The sequence below is a fragment of the Manis javanica genome, chromosome 6, assembly GCF_040802235.1.
Source record: "Manis javanica isolate MJ-LG chromosome 6, MJ_LKY, whole genome shotgun sequence".
Taxonomy (NCBI): Eukaryota; Metazoa; Chordata; class Mammalia; order Pholidota; family Manidae; genus Manis; species Manis javanica.
The window spans coordinates 89,376,376-89,393,023 of NC_133161.1; the positions used below are offsets into that span (position 1 = coordinate 89,376,376).

The following is a 16,648-nucleotide window of genomic DNA, read 5'->3' on the forward strand; positions in this document are numbered from 1 at the left end:
ACAGCACATGAACATTATATGAAACTCAGATTTCAGTGTCTTTATTATTGGATCACAGCCCTACTCACTCGTTTGCATATGGTCTGTGGTTGCTTCCCCTACAATGGGAGGTTTGAACACTGCCCACAAAGCCTAAAATATTAACTATGTGGCCCTTTGCAGAAAGGGTTGGCCGACCCCTGGCTTAAAATATATTTTTCTTATACTTAGGATACTTGACCTCAAATGAAATGTTTTTGCAGAAGTGGAGCCTTTAGGGGACCAGCTGAATGAGAATGTCTGACTTTGCCCAGGCTTCCTTCTCCCACACTTCCCTCTGGCTGAAGGAGCGTCAGGCTGGTGTGGTGGACTCAGCCACATGACAACTGGGCGACCTGCCTTGCACCAGCTGCACAGAGACCCCTGACGGCTCTCAAGCCCTGCGTGGCCTGGCCTGGCTCTTGGGGCTGGGGCTCGGGCCAGGCCTCAGAGGGTGCAGCCTTTCAAAAGTGAGCCAGGGCTGGGCTCCGACGTCTCCACGTGAAGTTTCTCTTCCATCTTGTCTTGTTAGTAACACTTTTCTGGGGTCTTTTTTCTATTTTTCTTTGGACTTACATGGCCTCTGGGTCACAACTTTCCAACAAAGTATGTAGCAAAGTTAATCTCTGAAATATTAATAAATGCCTTTCCCCACACTAGTGTTTTAGTTTTAACTCCTCTCTCCATATTCCCTGCCCCCCCAACAGCCAGGATGTTCTGTGTTCTGTCTCAAGGGAGGAAAGGGATGCTCCCTGAGAGAGGGATGCCTTGAGAACTTTCAGCAGCAACTGTTTCAGGGAGTCATTAGGGTAGAGAGCAAGGCCCCCCAACCTCTGTTCTCTGGGCTGAAAGGGGTGGGAGCAGAGAGAGGGATGCTATATGCAGAGGAATCAGTGGGATGAGAAAGGGGCACATAGCATTTGAAGACCCACAGTTCAGCACCCAGGACTTGTCAGTCAGCTGGAGGCCGCTGTGACCTTCAGCCTTCACTGAAGCAAGTGCCACTTAGGGCCACTGGCTGGCCTTTCTTCATCTTGGTGGAATTTCTTCTGCAGCAGACAACATGTCCTACAAGGCACAGCACCATCCTAGCCTCCAGCTGTGGCTCTGTCCCCATCTGACTTGCCCCAGGAATTCACTGCCCTGCAGCTTCCCTGGATCTGAGTTAGTCCCAGACAGAGAGGGAGGGTCCTGGACAATTAGTGGACCAGAGCCAACCTGAGATTCCTCTCCGACCTGGGACAATCTTGGCATGCCAAGCTGACTGCCATATCCTAGCTTTCCACAGTTCCCATCAACACACTTGGGCCTGGACAGGCCAGGGTGGTGGTGATCCCCAGGGCATGGTGAGTGTGTGTGTGTGTGTGTGTGTGTGTGTGTGTGTGTTCCCCTACACTCACATACTTTGGGTGTCTGTGAGGGTGTGTGATGGGATTTGGGATCTGGTGCAGGATGAGAATGAATGGATGGAGAGCTAAGTTGCCAAATAGATGTTGGGGATAGGCAGAAACCACGCCCACTCTATACCACGGCCGGAAGGCGCTGTGCCTATGCCAGCCATCCTGACCTCAGGACAGAGCCCCTGCTTTTTCTGCTTCATTCCTAATGTTGATTCTTCCTAAGAAGGCCCCACAGTGGAAGGAGGAGTAGGTTGAATTTCCTCACCTCCCACATCTTTCTCCAGCTTACTCCGTAATGGACAGTAGGTAAACTTGCTTCCATTCCTCCACCAGGGTTTAAAGGCTTGACCTGCAATTCACAGAAGTCAGCTTGGGTTCAATTGCAGTCGATTGCCTGATCCTCATTTATTTTTTCCTGTATACTTGAAGTTAGGACAGCTTTAATTTGAAATGGAAATTTATGCAAATACTATGTAAATTAGGTCATTCCCAGATTAACTGGGGGGAAAAAATCTGGTCTGCCTAAGCAGGCACCATCTGTTCCCTCCTCATTCTTTCCATATCTGAACCCCACCCCCCCTTTCCCAATGCACTTAGAAATTTGTTTTCCTGTAGCTGAGAAAAGAGATCTTTCAAGGGAAGGAAGCAAATAGCCCATCGCTTTTCCAGGTGGGCTGTTCTAATGCCTGTTCTGCTGCGGGAAGAGGCCCAGGTGAGGGGCTAGGAAGAAGGTTAGGTTAACTACAGGCTCAGGGCACCTCCTTCAAGGAGACAGCGGCCGGGACTGACTGTGCTGGCCTGGCTTGGTCTGCACTGAGGAAGCCTGGGGTCTCGGGGTGAGCTGCCACAGCCCACGCAGGTGCCGCCCAGCCCCTTCCCTCTCTCCTCTGGGCCTCTGCTTGCCCTACGACTCTTCCTTTCCTCCCTCTCGCTGCCTCTGCCTGAAGCCTTCTGGAATCCAGAAGCCCTCCTGCTCCCTGCTGTGGCATCAGACTAGAGAGGTCTGGAACTTGGGTGCGGGTGTAAGCTGGTTGGATGAGCCTGGGCCTCCTGTCTCTCCACCATGGCTGCAGCCCACTCCTGCTTTGGGGCAGTGACAGTTTTGGTCCTGCTGTGCAAGGGCAGAGCCTAGCATCCCTGTAGCTGGAGGAAGTTGCTACTCCACAGCCCTTTAGCCTTCCTTTCCTCATAAAGGCTGTTAATGTGAGGAAAGTGGGGGCCTGCTGGCTCCTTCATCCAGTGTCCAGTGTCGTCCTCTCTTTGAGGTGGGTAAAAGTGAGAAAAAACTGCCCGGCACTCATTAGTAACTCCATCCTGCAGTGAAGAAGCCTCATGGAGCAGAGCCATGGCTGTTTCACAGGGAATAAGTAACTTGAGGGTAAATACTTTTGTTGCTGTTTGCCACAGAGATTTTGATTGGTTTGGTTGTTTGTTATTGAAGCAAATCTTAATGAGAGCTGACTAATATAGCCTCTATAATCTTTGTTACAATTCCCCCAAAGCTGCCTCGCATTTAAAAAAATTCTTTGATGTACTCATGTGGTATTTTCTCAATTTGAGGCCAAATGACAAAAGTGCATAAAAACTGCTTTTTTTGATTCATGATACAATCTTTTAAACTGCACTTGCATAAATGGCTTAAAAAAATCAAACCTCCAGGCAGTCGGAAGACTCATACAAAGTTCCTGAGGTGAGAATGTAAGGATCCCAGAGTGGCTGGGCAAGTAAGCACGTGAAAATGTGGTAGGAAACGAAGTTCAGAGTTTGGGGATGGGAAGTGGTGGACTTGAGCTGGGCCCCAGAAAAGGTGCAATTTTAGGACAGAAGCACAAGGTGGCCCCATGGTACCCTCCATGATCTTGGTTGACCACACATGTTCGTGGTAGATAAAGAGGCTAAGACAGGCAAAAGGGCTCTGCCAGGGGATCAAAATCCAGCAGGCTCTAAACTAATCATCAACCATAAGACTCTTAGAACTAGAAGGACTTCTAAAATCTCCCGACCCAGTGGACTGCCAGTGGGGTCCATGATGCCTAAGGAGGGACTCCAGGATTCTGGGAATCACTGGAATTGCAAAATGTACTTTTCAGGGGAAACTTCCAAAGGGTCTCAAACCCCAGAATGGGAAAGAACTTCTGACTCCAACCAGTCCTCCACTCATGGCCAGACTTGATGCGGACTTGCTCAGCAGCAGGCAGCCTGGGCCAAACCCTCTTTTTACCAGGTGCCCTGGAGGCCTGAGTCCATAACCCTAGTTCTCTCCGTACAGGAACCCAGAGAATGCCCCAGGCCTGAGAATGCTAGGGCTCCTTTCAAAAAACTGGGGCTTTAGTATGGGGCCTGCAAACCCCTATACATACTCTGGGCTGTCTGTGGACTCAACGAACAGCACGCCTTGCACCTCTGTGCACTATTGTTTTTCAAAGATGCCTAGAAGTTTCTTTGATAAATAAAATATCATTGCACTTAATGTGCTCACTGAATTCTCAGCCACCTTAATCATTATGTAGTTTCTCACTCACTGGATGCTCTATACAAGTCTAAGGAATGCTGGACTCCACATAAGTCTATTATAATGGGGGTATCTGTCAAGTATTTTGAGTTAAACAGGCATCTTTATACTCAAAATAGTTGGAACTGTGGTCTGTGGGAAGAGAGAGAGGGGAGACCATGGTGTGGGGAAGTCTGATAACAGAGAGGGACAGGGGATGGAGGCAGAGAGCTCCCAGACTGTGACACTGCTCAGGCGGGACCACAGATGGAGAAGAGGCTCTCTCCTCTGATGGGAGATGCAAATTTTTAATTCAGCACCTTGTTTTTTAAAAAAAGCCCCGATGCTAGTCTATCTGCTTTGGTGTTTTAAAATATCAATTAAATACCACATTTACCAATGTCACCTCTTAAAGCCTGACTTCTGCTTCCCTCTTCCCTGACAGCAGGGCTCAGAGAACCCAAGCATCCATCTCAGGTGTTTGGACGCACAGGTGGGTGGCTCCCTGGGGACACTCTCAAACCAAACCATGAGCAGAAATGAGGCTGAAGACGGGGTTCCTTTCAAAGCCGGTCAACTTTTCTTCACTTCACTGCTTAAGCATGTCCTTCAAACGTGGTCTCAGGGGCCAGAGCTACTGCATATTTATCAAAGGCCTGCTGGCGGGCATGGGAGGCTGCGAACAGGAAAATCAGGCCCAGGCGGGTGTCTGTGGAGACTGCCTGGGTGCTGGCCAGGCTTTGCGGGTTGCCCAGTTTACTCTGTAGAATCCAGCCCTGCCCAGCTGCCCTCCTGGGGAGGCATGTGTGGACCTGGCCGACGCCAGGGAGATTGCTGCCATTCTCACACTGACTTCCATGGCCAGCCCAGTCCCGACTGTGGCTCCACTGTCCACAGTGGCCGGGTTGACCAGATCGGCCTGGAGCTCTGCCCTGGGAGGATGCAGACTACCATGGCATCACAAAGTACTGCTTTGTGGCCCTGACAGGACAGTTTGTCACTAGCTGTGAGACGGTCCCTGGCAGACCCTGGCATGTGGTGAGCAGACAGCTCTGTGCTGGTCACAGTATTGCAAGTACCCCAGATTGGGGGCAGTGCCCACTCTGTCCGGATGTGTCCCCTCCACCTCACATGGATCCCGAAGGCCCGTGACCCAGAGCAGAGGCGGGGAGTGGCACGGGAGTGATCGTGTGCGCCCAGTGGCCACTGTTGTGCGGGTTGAAGCAATGGTACTGTGAAGGCTGCTCAGGATGTTTATGTGAGGGTCCTGTGGCACCAAGGCATGCTTGCAGCTTGCCCACCCCTGCTGTGGGTCCCGGGCATGAGCCCCTCGACATCAGCGGTATTCTGTGAGTAGGACATCCAACCAGAAGAAAATGGAAGTGAACATCTTGGAGTAGGGAAGAATTTCTTAACGAAGATACACACACACACACACACACACACACACACACACAGGCAATCACACAATCACAAACCATACAATAATACAATATACAATAAAATATTAATAACCTCAACTACATTAAATTTAAGGACCTTAGTTCATCAGAGGTACTTTAAAGAAACTCAAAAGGTAAGCAAACTGGGAAAAGATATGTGTAATACATAAGTGACAAAGGATTAGAATCAAGAAAATACCAAGAGTCCTCTTGGCGGGGTGGAGGACTTAGGAAAGAGACCTACAGCTAAGTAGAAAAAAGGCAGAAATTACAAAGAGGCATTTCACTGAAGAGGAAACACATAGGTAAGTACACAAAAGGAACTTCTCACCGGGTCAGGATGCACCCCAGACCACGATGAGATGCATTTCCTCCGGGGAGGCATTCTAGGTGCTCCCTGACTGGAGAGCTCTTCTTGTAGCACTTCCCTGGGAAGCCCAGCTCCTGAGCTCTGCAGAGCCTCTGGTCAAGTATCCTTCCCCACTGTGGGAGCCTGAGAGGGACACCTGCCCTTCCCCTTCCTGTCCCCATGGTGGTGGGGATGGCAGGTCCCTGCCCCCGCCCCCTTCTCAGCACCTTCCCTTGTCTCCTTTCCTAGGTCTCAGTCTGGCCAGTGGGGATGAAAGGACATCTTTTCAAAGGGAAAGTTGGTTCACTTTACCTCACAAGCCCATGGGGAACTTAGGGCAGACTGTTTATGACAAGGTAAATATGCTAACAATTAGCACCTCCTAGACCCAGTCCAGGTAAAAGAGGGGCTCCCTCAGCTGACAGCCAATCTCCCTTTTCCCTTGTGGGCAGCAGTGAAGTGCCACTGGTGAGGCAGAAGTTGCGTGTGACAAGGAGCATGCAGACCGGGGCCAGTGTTGGGGAGGCCCTGCTCCTAACTGGTCTACTCACTCCAGAACCTTCCTGCCCTTTTCCTCTGGGGCACACCTGGTTCAGAAGCCTTTTCTGAGTGGCCTTTCAGAACTAAACAGACAGCTAAGGCAGTGTCCGGAAATGGCTGAGCCTAGGCTTGGGATGTGGAGGAGACAGAGCTTAGTCTATGGTGAACTTCTGCAAAATGGGGTATCCAGCCGATACACACTGAGCAGTGGGGTCTTGGCACTACCTCCCACTCACTGCTGCCAGGAGCTGCTGACACCTTTAGGCAGGTGTGACTGAGGGTCTGTTTTCCCTGCCGATCTGCTGTCAGACATTGGTCACAGCTCCATTGTTTCCCTTGGGTCCTACCCTGGATGTTCTCCAAGCCAGACCAGGCCACTGTGGCTGCCCCTATTTATGGAGGAACTTGCGAAAACAGCAGGCAGGGGAACACCATTCATCCAGATGGTGAATGTGTGGAGATATGGGGAGAGACGCCCTCCCTCCGGCCCTTGCCCTCTGCATCTCTTCCATCAGGCTGGTCCTGAGTTATATTTTTAAAACAATAAACAGGATCCAGAAAGCAGCTAAGAGAATGTTATCTATATAGTTTAGCAGCAGGAATGCAGCTCTAATGACCCTCTGCTTTGGTTTGGCTATGATTTTGAAGGCAGGCCTCTTATAGAGCAACAAGGCGAAACACCACCTAAAAAAGATTGAGAACTGACTGTGAAGGAGCCAACACACAGCAGTGAAGAGGAAGTAGTATGACCTTCAGCCTCAAGCAGGAAGAACAAAAAAAAAAATCTAGAACTTGGTGACTTTATTTAACACAAGTATTTTTACTAACTGGATCTCAACAATGTAAACAAACAACAGATCGTCTCATTCTTAATCCACAGACAAACATTTCTAAGTACATTATTAGTTTTTCTGTCTAATAATCATGATTTTTAAAAAATTCAAATTAAATAAAAGACAAAACTGCAGGCAGGGTAGGCTTGATCTGTGGCGGCTCTCCCTGGACAGTCCTTGTCAACTGTAGGCCTCAGGTGAGTTTGCTTCTTTCTCTCCCAGCCCCTCTCTTTTTTTTCTGTCTTTCTTTCATTTAACAAATCAAGCTTTCATTATGCACCAGGAAGTCCTCTAGGCACCAAGAATACACCAGTGAACAGAACAGATCCCTCCTTTATAGAAATGATGTTCCAGTTGGGGAGACAGAGATAAACAAAATAAAAAGTGAAACATTTGACATGTTGAGCATGATAAGCAACCCTGAGAATGCCTTCTGCCTGCCTGGCCTTGCAGCTGTGAGAACGGTTAACTTCATTGACTACTGAGTGACAGTGAACATGGACTGAGCAATCACTGTAAGCAGGCATTGCATCCAGTGATGTACACACACTATCTCATTTAAATTCCATCACAACCCATGTGGTAGATGCTGTTACTTGTCCTCAGTTTCCAAATGAGGGAACTGGCACACGGGAGGTTCAGCAGCTTCCCAACATCACCCAGATGCTAAGAAAGGGAGTCAGGATTTGAATCTAAAACCACAGGAGTCTGATGGCCTTGTTCTGCCTCCCAACTGTGCCCTGACCCTCCTCAGCATTCACGCAACTGCGTCTGGGCTGCACAGCAGTGAGGCCGAGTGAACAGCCTCTGAACATGTTGGTGTGAAAGGACCACTGTTCCCCTTCTGTGCAGAAGGTCTCACCTGCCCTGACTACCACCCTGTAGCCCGGTTTTGGCAGGAGCTGCCTGGCAGTGCCTTGTAGCCCCTGCTGACTTCATAACTCAGACCCCACCCCCCAACTAGCCTGAGGTGGGGCAGTGGTCACAGGCGCCTCCTAGGGCTTCGTTGCTCAGGCCCTTGACCAAGCAGAGCCTAAGTGAGACCCTGGCTCTGCGGGGACAGCCTGAGTGTGCCCGGGGAAAGACTGAAAGTAGTCTCAGAAGCCAGAGAAGCCACCACCCCTGCTGCCCCTCTGTACTGTTTGCCTGAGGTGGGGTCTGTAGTATGTGGTGGGGGATGTACACCCCATGCCCCTTCCCTGCCCATGGGGGCGGGAAGCTGAACCCAAGAGGAAACACACCATGTGTGTATGCAAAACGTCTTACCGAAGCTCAATACATGAGGCAGAACAAAGAGAGTCTCTCCTTCCTTCCCTCAGGAAGCCAGGTCTCCACGGGAGCTGCATTCCAGGCCTTCCAGTAATAAGCTGTGGAACTTTGGGCAAGTTGTTTACCCTCTCTGGGACTCAATGCCTTTGTAAAATGGAGTCAAGAACTCCTTTCCTTCTGCCCCCCAATTTATGGTGAGGATCACAGGAAATAGTGTACTTGTAACCTGTAAAGTGAAATGCACATTTATTATCCCTACAGCAACTGAAACAGAATCCCACCCAAAAGAATCACCGCAAGGCCTGTTTAGGTTTGGGGCAATCCAGGGTTAAATTCCCGCTCATCAGAATAGGCCACATGTATTGAATATCCTCACCTCTGTTCCAGAAACCTTCTGTAAGGCATGTCCCTATCCTCCTCCACTCCCACCCACGGGTGAGAAGCTGGCGAGGCAGGAGCAGCCTCAGAGACAAGCTGGAGGGGTGTGAGGGGCTTCAGAGACAGAAGGATTGGGATGCAAGGAGGCCCCTTCACAGGAGCAGGGCTCACCCCACGCTGTGTTTAAGTAAGGTGCTGCACACCACCTCACCATGGAACTACAGCCTCAGCATAAGGCCGCTCCCGAAGGTGCGAGCCCAGCAGATGCACCATCCACTCCCCAGTGACATATGTGGCCCTAAAAGCAATAAGGCCCCTGCCCCCCCAGGCTTAACCGGCTTCTTTCCCTGACTCTAGAGGGAAGTGAGCAAGGATTCCAGTTGCTTGGGCCCCCTCCTGCTTGCCATGTGTTACTTGGTTTAATCCACTCATCAGCCACATTTTATATCGCAGAAAGCTGAGCCATACAGAGGCAGCGGCATTTATCTCGACTTCGCAGCTCCAGTTGGAACCAGGATTCGCTGGACACCAAATAATCGGCTCTAGCGGGGCCCATGATTAACCAGGCAATAAATACTTACAAGTCTCCATTGGTCCCAGAACTGCTGGGGACGTGCGATGTACAGGAGGCCAGGCCCTGTCTCAAGGGGGGCGGGACCGCCTACACACGGTGGGGGGGGACTTGGCATCCTATACACGGCGGGTGGGGCACCCTATGCACGGGGGCGGGGCATCCTACACAGTGCGCAGAACAGGTCCCCACCATCCCGGCAGCGGGGAGCTGTTACTGCGCTGGCTCCCCAGGTCCCGCGGGGAGTCGGCTGTGAGAGCAGGAGGCCCGATGGGCCAGCTGTCAGGGCTGGAAGGTCTGTGGGCATCCTCACAGTAAACCTCATCTGGTTAGAGGGCCCTCCTGGGCCCAGGGGACGTGAGTCACTGCTCCCGTGATGAAGCTAGTTAGGCACTCTGCCGGACTGAAAACTCCCAGCCCAGAGCTCCTGCTACTCCCACCACGTGTGAGCCGAGCCTTGAAGGGGTGGGGCGGGCGTGGTTATGGCAACTAAGGGACAAGCCCCAGGGACCCGAACCCGGGGCTCCGCCTCCTGCTCTGGAGCCTGCTCTGACCTGCGCTTGCCAAGCCCACTGGTCGTGTGGGTGAGCAGCTGTTTCCATTTTTCTGGGCAGCCTCGCTTCTGGGAGCCAGGCCAGCATTCATAGCCTTTTCCCTCCTTTCCCTTTTTGTACAGGGAATCTGCTTGCGGCTGTCAGAGCCAGCAGCTTGCACTGGGTACACTGCCCACCTTTCGGCTCGACTGGAGGGCTAGGTACCTTGGGGGCCCCTTTTTCTCTGGGTCTGGCCATTTGGGGGGTCCTACTGCGGCTAGAATGGAATCCCCTGCAGCCCCCTCTTCCTAGTCTCAACTCCGTGCCTTTGTCCCTTAAAGCAAACAGTCTGTCAGTTCGGTGACTCCAGTGGATGGGGCCTCCTGGCGGAGCGTCCAGCGACAGGGTCCCGCCGGCCATGGTGACATCGGTGACTTAAGAGACATCTCGGGAGACTCTGAGGTGTGTCTGAGGGCCGAGTCCGAAGCAGAGAGAGAGAAGCAGTCATTTACTCTTGTCCCCAGCCACCTTTCTCTGCCTCCAGGGCTCCCTGTTCTATTTGAAATCCAGTGTCCTGGGATGAGTGGGCTTCCTTTTCAGAATGATCTGTGGCCTATTTGCACACTCCTCTGGAAGGCTTCTCCCAACCTCAGCGTGCCCCTTGTCGACTGCAAATTACTCCGCTTGACAGGCTCAGAACGTTCTTTTAAAAGTCTCTGTTTTTCTTAAGTGATTTTCTATGACTTTCCCTGGAGGTTTTTATCAAAATAAGCTCTTCTTCTAGGCAAACAGAAGGGAGAGCGATTCATTCTTTTCAGAAATTAGGAAGTATGGAATTATGCAAGCTCTGCTACAAAGGATCATTAGCAGGGCTCCTGGGAGGGACCAGCCCTAATCACAGCCCTGGCAGGCTGGCCCTCTGGTTAACTGTCATCTGAGGCCTGGCCTCCAGCTGGGCTGCACCCCTTAGCACCTTCCTAGCCACTGAGCAGCTCCCTGGAAGCTCCCCTGAGGACCCTAGCTACCCTCATTCCTGAAGGGGGTGTTAACCCCTGTCCTGGGACCTCCCTGATTGCTAAGCAGTGTAACAGGAAAGCCAGGGCAGCTAGCTCTGGGCATTTCCAAGCCTCAGAGTAGGCCCCTTGGGTCTGCAGATTCCTGGAAGACCCCACTGGACACTGCTGTCACCTTAAGTTAAGTGTTCAACATTGGGCCACATGTGATTCTGGTTTAGCATTAATTTAGCCTCAAGACCTATGGTTATTCTTTATGTAATAAAGTTATATAAGGACAGTGGAATTCTACAGTTATTTGAAAGACAGTACTTTTTTAGACCCTAGAGGCAGTGTGAGCCAGGCTAGGAGGTCTGGTCAGACACCCCCAGTTTCTAAGGGGTAGAGTGCTGGAGGCATAAGATTCAAACATGTATCTGAGATCAACCCTGGTTCTCCTGTGTGACTTTGGGCAAGCTATTTGATCTCTCTCTGCAGTTTTGTTTCCTTATCTATCAAAGCAGATGATAATACCTATCTCACTGTGTTGCTATGAAGATTACATAAAGAAACAGATGTAAACTGCCCTCACAGTACCTGGCACATAGCAAGTGCTTAATCAGTGAGAATCCTCTTTTTCTTCTAAGATCTGGGATGCCTGAGTAGGGGTCTAGCATTAGGAATCTTTCAACATTTACTAATAGAGTTGCCTGAGAGAGCAGAAATATTTGGGAAGATGCTTAGAAGGGAAATGGAGGTCTAGAATGTCATGTGGTCCAGAAATCAAGGATGTGGGAAGCCTTTTAGCAGAAACTAGGAGATTACCTCCTAAATACTAGTAGTGATGGATGCTTTACAGTATGAGTATGATTACACAGAAGTGAATATATTTTCCATTTGTGTTTAGGAAGACCATCTTCTTGATTTAGGGCCAGAAATAGTAGGTAGCTCAATGTCCCTCCAGGTACATAGTTGTGTCCTGGTTCCATGTCCTTTGCCAGTCCTGGTCCTTGGGAAGTGTGTGAAAGTCTTCATTAAGTGCATGAAAATTGTTCAAGACCTCTGCTGCATTTCTCCCAAGTGCTCTGGATCTTCAATAAAAAAAGAAACAATCAAGGTAAAGTGATGTTACCCTGGTCACTAGGAATTGAGTTCCCTTCCTGGGCTCCTTGGACCTGCCAATCCCCAAGGCTACCTCAGGCAGAGACTAGCAGCAAGTCCAAGGCCTTGTCAGGAAGAGTTTCCTTTAATAACACTTTCACAAACAAGAGACACAAGCTTCCCTGGAATTGCCAAAAGAGAGTGAAGACAAAAGACTTAAACAAGAAAGTTCACTTCAGGTTTATTCCAAATAACCCAAATGCCCATCAAAAGGAGAATGGAGAAATATTGTGGAATATAGTCAGTGATTCTGGGACATCTTTCTACGTTGACAGATAATAACTGCACCAGTGGGGGTGAGGATTTAATAATATGGGTAACTGTTGGACCACTGTTGTATAATCTAAACCAATGTAAGATTGTATATCAGTGATATTTCAACTAAAAACTAATAAACTTTAAAAAATGAAATAAAAGCATTAAGAATAAAATTAAGAAAATTTAGAGCATTACAAATAAAATTTTAGAGAAATAGAAACCAAATGTGGTATGTTTATGCAATGGAATAGTACACAGCTACATTTCTGAAACATGCAACATGAACCTCATAATTATTATGCTACTAAGAAAAAGAAGGTACACACAAAAAAGTACATATGATTCGATTTACATGAAGTTCAAGAATCAATGAAAATGATCTAAGATGATAAAAGTCAAGAGTAGTGGGTCCTTTGGGTGAGGGGACCATTACCTTGGACTTGAAAGGGGCAACACTTTCTGTGGAGATGGGGATACTCTGTATCTTGGTTTGGTTGGTGGTTACATGTGTATGCACAGATGAAAATTCACAGAGATATGCACTCAAGAACTGTATATTTTGCTGCCTTTAAATTAAACATTAAAAAAACTTATGTCAATAAAGATATTGAAATAGAAAAGAGAAATTGGAGAAATGTGAAAAGGTCAGGTTAAATGGGGCCTGTCCAACCCAGAGCTGGCCTCAGTGATCAGAGAGCCCCATAACCTGCTTCTCTTTGGGGTTGAGCCACAGGCCTCAGGCATTCCTCCATTGAGCCATGCTCTGACCTTGGCACTGGCACAGACCACTTGACATTGGACTTATGTCAATCAATGTTTCCACGGTTTTGTAGATAACATGAAGCCAAAATCTTGCCCCTTTGAAATTCTCCCCCAAAGTGTGCCCCATTTCCCTTAGACTTCAATAGTCATCTGTAACTCTTACTCACCTATACCCCACATCCAATCGATCAGTAACTCCTGTCAATTTTACATCCTTAATAGATTTAACACTCCCATTTTTCTCTACCCCTAGATCCAGACTAGTATCATCCTCCTAGATGACACACTAACCTCCTACTTGACCTTCCATGGTCTTGCTCTTCTTTAATGAGCTCTCCACACTGCTAAAGGGATCGTTGCCCTAAAACGCAAATCATAAAATACTTCAAAGGGACTCCATAGCTCCCAGATAGATCAGATAGTCAGGGAAGGTTACTCTGGGAGGTGATAGTTGAGCAGAAGCCTGAAGAAAAAGATTGCTTGCCACCCTACCTCCCAAGTGTATGCCCTTGTCGATCTACTCTCCTGGTAATTCCTAAAATAGGCCATGCCCCTACAGGCCTCAGAGCCTTTGCGTATACCATTTTCTCTACCTGTGGTGCTGCCTGCTGTCAAGAACTGTGAAGGACCCTACTTGCAGGCTTAGGCTCATGAGTTAGCCTGTCACAATTGTATGGATGTTGGTAGAAGATATGAGACCCCTGGATCTGAGGACAGTTTATTACTCCAAGAAATAGTAGCCAGAGTATCAACATTTTTTCACTTGCTTATCCCTGATGATGCAATACTATAATTCAATAAGATAAGTGAGTTGTAAATAGGTAAGTAAACTGTTGTGGAAGGAAGGAATTGAGGCCATAAACATTAAAATGAGAAGAGCTGAGAAAAGAGTGTTTGGGACTGATTGAACCATTCCCAGAACCTTGGCATTGGTAGAGGCCTCGGGATTAGGTGATGCAAGCTCCACACTGAACAGTTTCTGTCCTTCAGAATCTGCTTGGGGCCTGGTGTCCCCATCAGGGACATGTCCACAGATAAATTGCTAGGCTGTGCTTTTAAGCTCTGGTTGAGATGTGCGCACAGGGTATTGGAAGCCCCCAAAATGGGTAGGAGTTGGCCACGGTTAAATCTTGACAGATGGGCAGCAATTTCTCAGAAGGACTTAAATATCAGTCTTGAAAATGGCATTGCCTGCAGGAGGACAAGGTGCTTATGAGGCAGGGGTCCCTAAACGTTCATCTTCACACAGGATGGAGCCAGGTTTGGGTGGGGGATGCCAGCTGAGGTGCAAGTCCTTTCAGGTACTGCCTAGCAATGAATGGAAGCGGGGCTGCTCTCCAGGGCCGTCCACCCTCCCAGGAGGAATATCCAGCACCTTCGCCACAGCCAGAACCACTCTGGATCCCCCGGTGAATGCCTACCCTTAATTCCAGTAGGCCTGCTCGTCCGCCCAGTTGGCAGGAGTTCAGAACCAAGGCTTCCTCCTCTCAAGGCAGTTCCTGGCTGCCTAGGCAGCAGCGGCCGGCTTCGGTTTCTGACTCACCCCAACATCCCCGCCTGGCACCCGCCCTGCAGTCAGGCGGGGCGGTCCTTTGAGAGCAAGAAGCTCTGCAGAGGTGTGCGTGGGGGCAGCACAGACACCCCAGGCCGGCCAGGGCTGTGGATCCCCTGCCTCGGACGCTGCTCCGGGGCAGGTGAGGAAGCGGGGGCGCAGGAGGCGGGGCACCGCCCAGGGTAGTGTGACGGCCTGGCAGCGGGCTCCCGGCTCCCCGCGGTCCAGCGATCCAGTGCCCTGCCCGCTCCTTCCAGCTTTCTCTGAGGTCCCCGGACACCCGCCGCGGACCCGTGTCCGAGCCGCAGTCTGAGCCACTGAAGGCGCCGTGAACCTGCCTCCCCGGAGCAGGCTGCGAGCTCTCGGAGCGAGAGCCGCCCGTGGCCCCCGCGGCGCAGCTCCTCCCTGAGGGCCCGGGGGCGACAGGATGGGCGGTGCTCCAGGGCCCGCAGGAACCGCCGCGCTGCTGTGGGTCACTGCTTCTTAAATACAAACAATGGGTTTAGCTGGATCCAACTTCAGGAAAAAAAGGTTTGTTTTTATTCAAACGCAATGTTAGAAGTTTAAAATTTTAATCTCCCCTTTCCAGATCTTTGAGTAGAATTGAGATCATGCTGTCTTGATTCTGTGGCTCCTCCTGTCCTTCCCACCATACGCCTCCTCCAGCTCCGCAGCTCTGTCCTCCTAGATCCTGGTATGCCAGTTAGAGAAGCAGGGCTCGGAGATGCTGGACTAAGCCGATGGTTTACTCTCAGTCCCTCTTTTAGTGTCTCCTGGTCAGAGCCTCATGGTTGGGGCTGTCCCACTTGGCCTTGAACAGAGGTAGGGTGGGAATCGGGAGGGAGGGAAACCCCACACTGGCCTTGTGCAACTTCTGCAGGAGCTAGGAACCCCGGCTTTTCCACCCCTAAAGAAACAGCTTTCCAGGGAGGGGAGGGAGGGCAGACGAGGGTGAGGAGGAAGGGGCCAAGCACCTTACCCTGTTGGCAGTACTATCCCTTTCTCATGCCTTAACCCTCTGCCCTGACACCTTTAGTGCTGCGGTGGTTAAGTTCCACAGGAAACAGGAAACATGGTTTAGCAAACATCCCTTTAAGACTCAACAGAGTAGTTGGCCTGTACTGCCACTGCTAAGTGCAAGAATGAAGTTTTGCAAAAGGAATGAACACCAGATTTCACCAGAAATTCTTGCCCCAGAGACTCTCGGTGGTTGGCAGCCATTGGTTCTTCATAGGCATGGATACATTCTTCCGAGCTCTTAGGCAATGACGTTTGTGGACATTACAAAGCAAGAGTACTTCAAGTTCCCTTCCGGAGCCACATAGGTGGCATGAAAAGCTAGATAGCAATCCTAGGAATGGGTGCTGGTTTAGTTTAGTTTCACACCATGAAAGGTGAGCCCTGCCATACTCACCCAACTGGAGGACATGAAAGCTGTTTGGGAAGAGTAAAGAACCAACTCTGAGCAGCTCTGGGCCTGTGGTAGGCATGGTGTTCATGTTCAAGCACAAAGGTAAACAGAGCAGAACAGTGGGTTAAAAGGGATTGATTGTTTATCTTCCTGCTGATGACAGACATGAGCGTTGGCCCAGGGCCCAAGCTTCTTATCCTTGAAAAACACATTTTACAGATTGCTGGCAAAAACAGCCAACCCAGATTAAGCTGCCAGACCTAACTATTTTCAATCTTTCTCCTGCCCCTTTTGAAAAAATAAGAGATAAAAATTTTCTAGGATGCGTTTTCCCTGAAAGACAATGAGAGCAACTACAGGCAAGCCTGGAGCTCCACGAGGGGCTTGCTGCCTCCAGAAAGCCCAGTATAACACTTCAGGCCAGTTTGGTAACAAGGAAAATATTTGCCTTTCAGAAGGATTCTTCAGTTTCTAATAGTATTTCTTCAAATGGCAGATTCTTGAGGACATTTAAGGATTTATTTACTTACTTGTCAGAGAAGCTGAACGGCAGAGAAGTTTTGAGTTGACATTTTGGGAGCACCCTTAAAGGGTGATCAAGCAGAAGGATAAAGTGTTTTTGAAATGATAATGTGAAGTATTGGGGACAAGTACGCATTGCACAGGCATGATTTTACTGTCTACAGTG

At 49.7% G+C, this 16,648-nt stretch overlaps 1 long non-coding RNA gene across 1 annotated transcript; it reads right to left on the reverse strand.

Annotated features, from left to right (window-relative positions):
* Positions 1-7,003: 7,003 nt before the first annotated feature.
* Positions 7,004-15,085, reverse strand: LOC108390607 (uncharacterized). The gene is made up of 4 exons (XR_005057301.2): positions 14,419-15,085; positions 9,302-11,907; positions 8,340-8,568; positions 7,004-7,405 (listed from the first exon to the last, which is right to left on the reverse strand). It is a non-coding gene; the product is annotated as an uncharacterized lncRNA (long non-coding RNA).
* Positions 15,086-16,648: the final 1,563 nt, after the last annotated feature.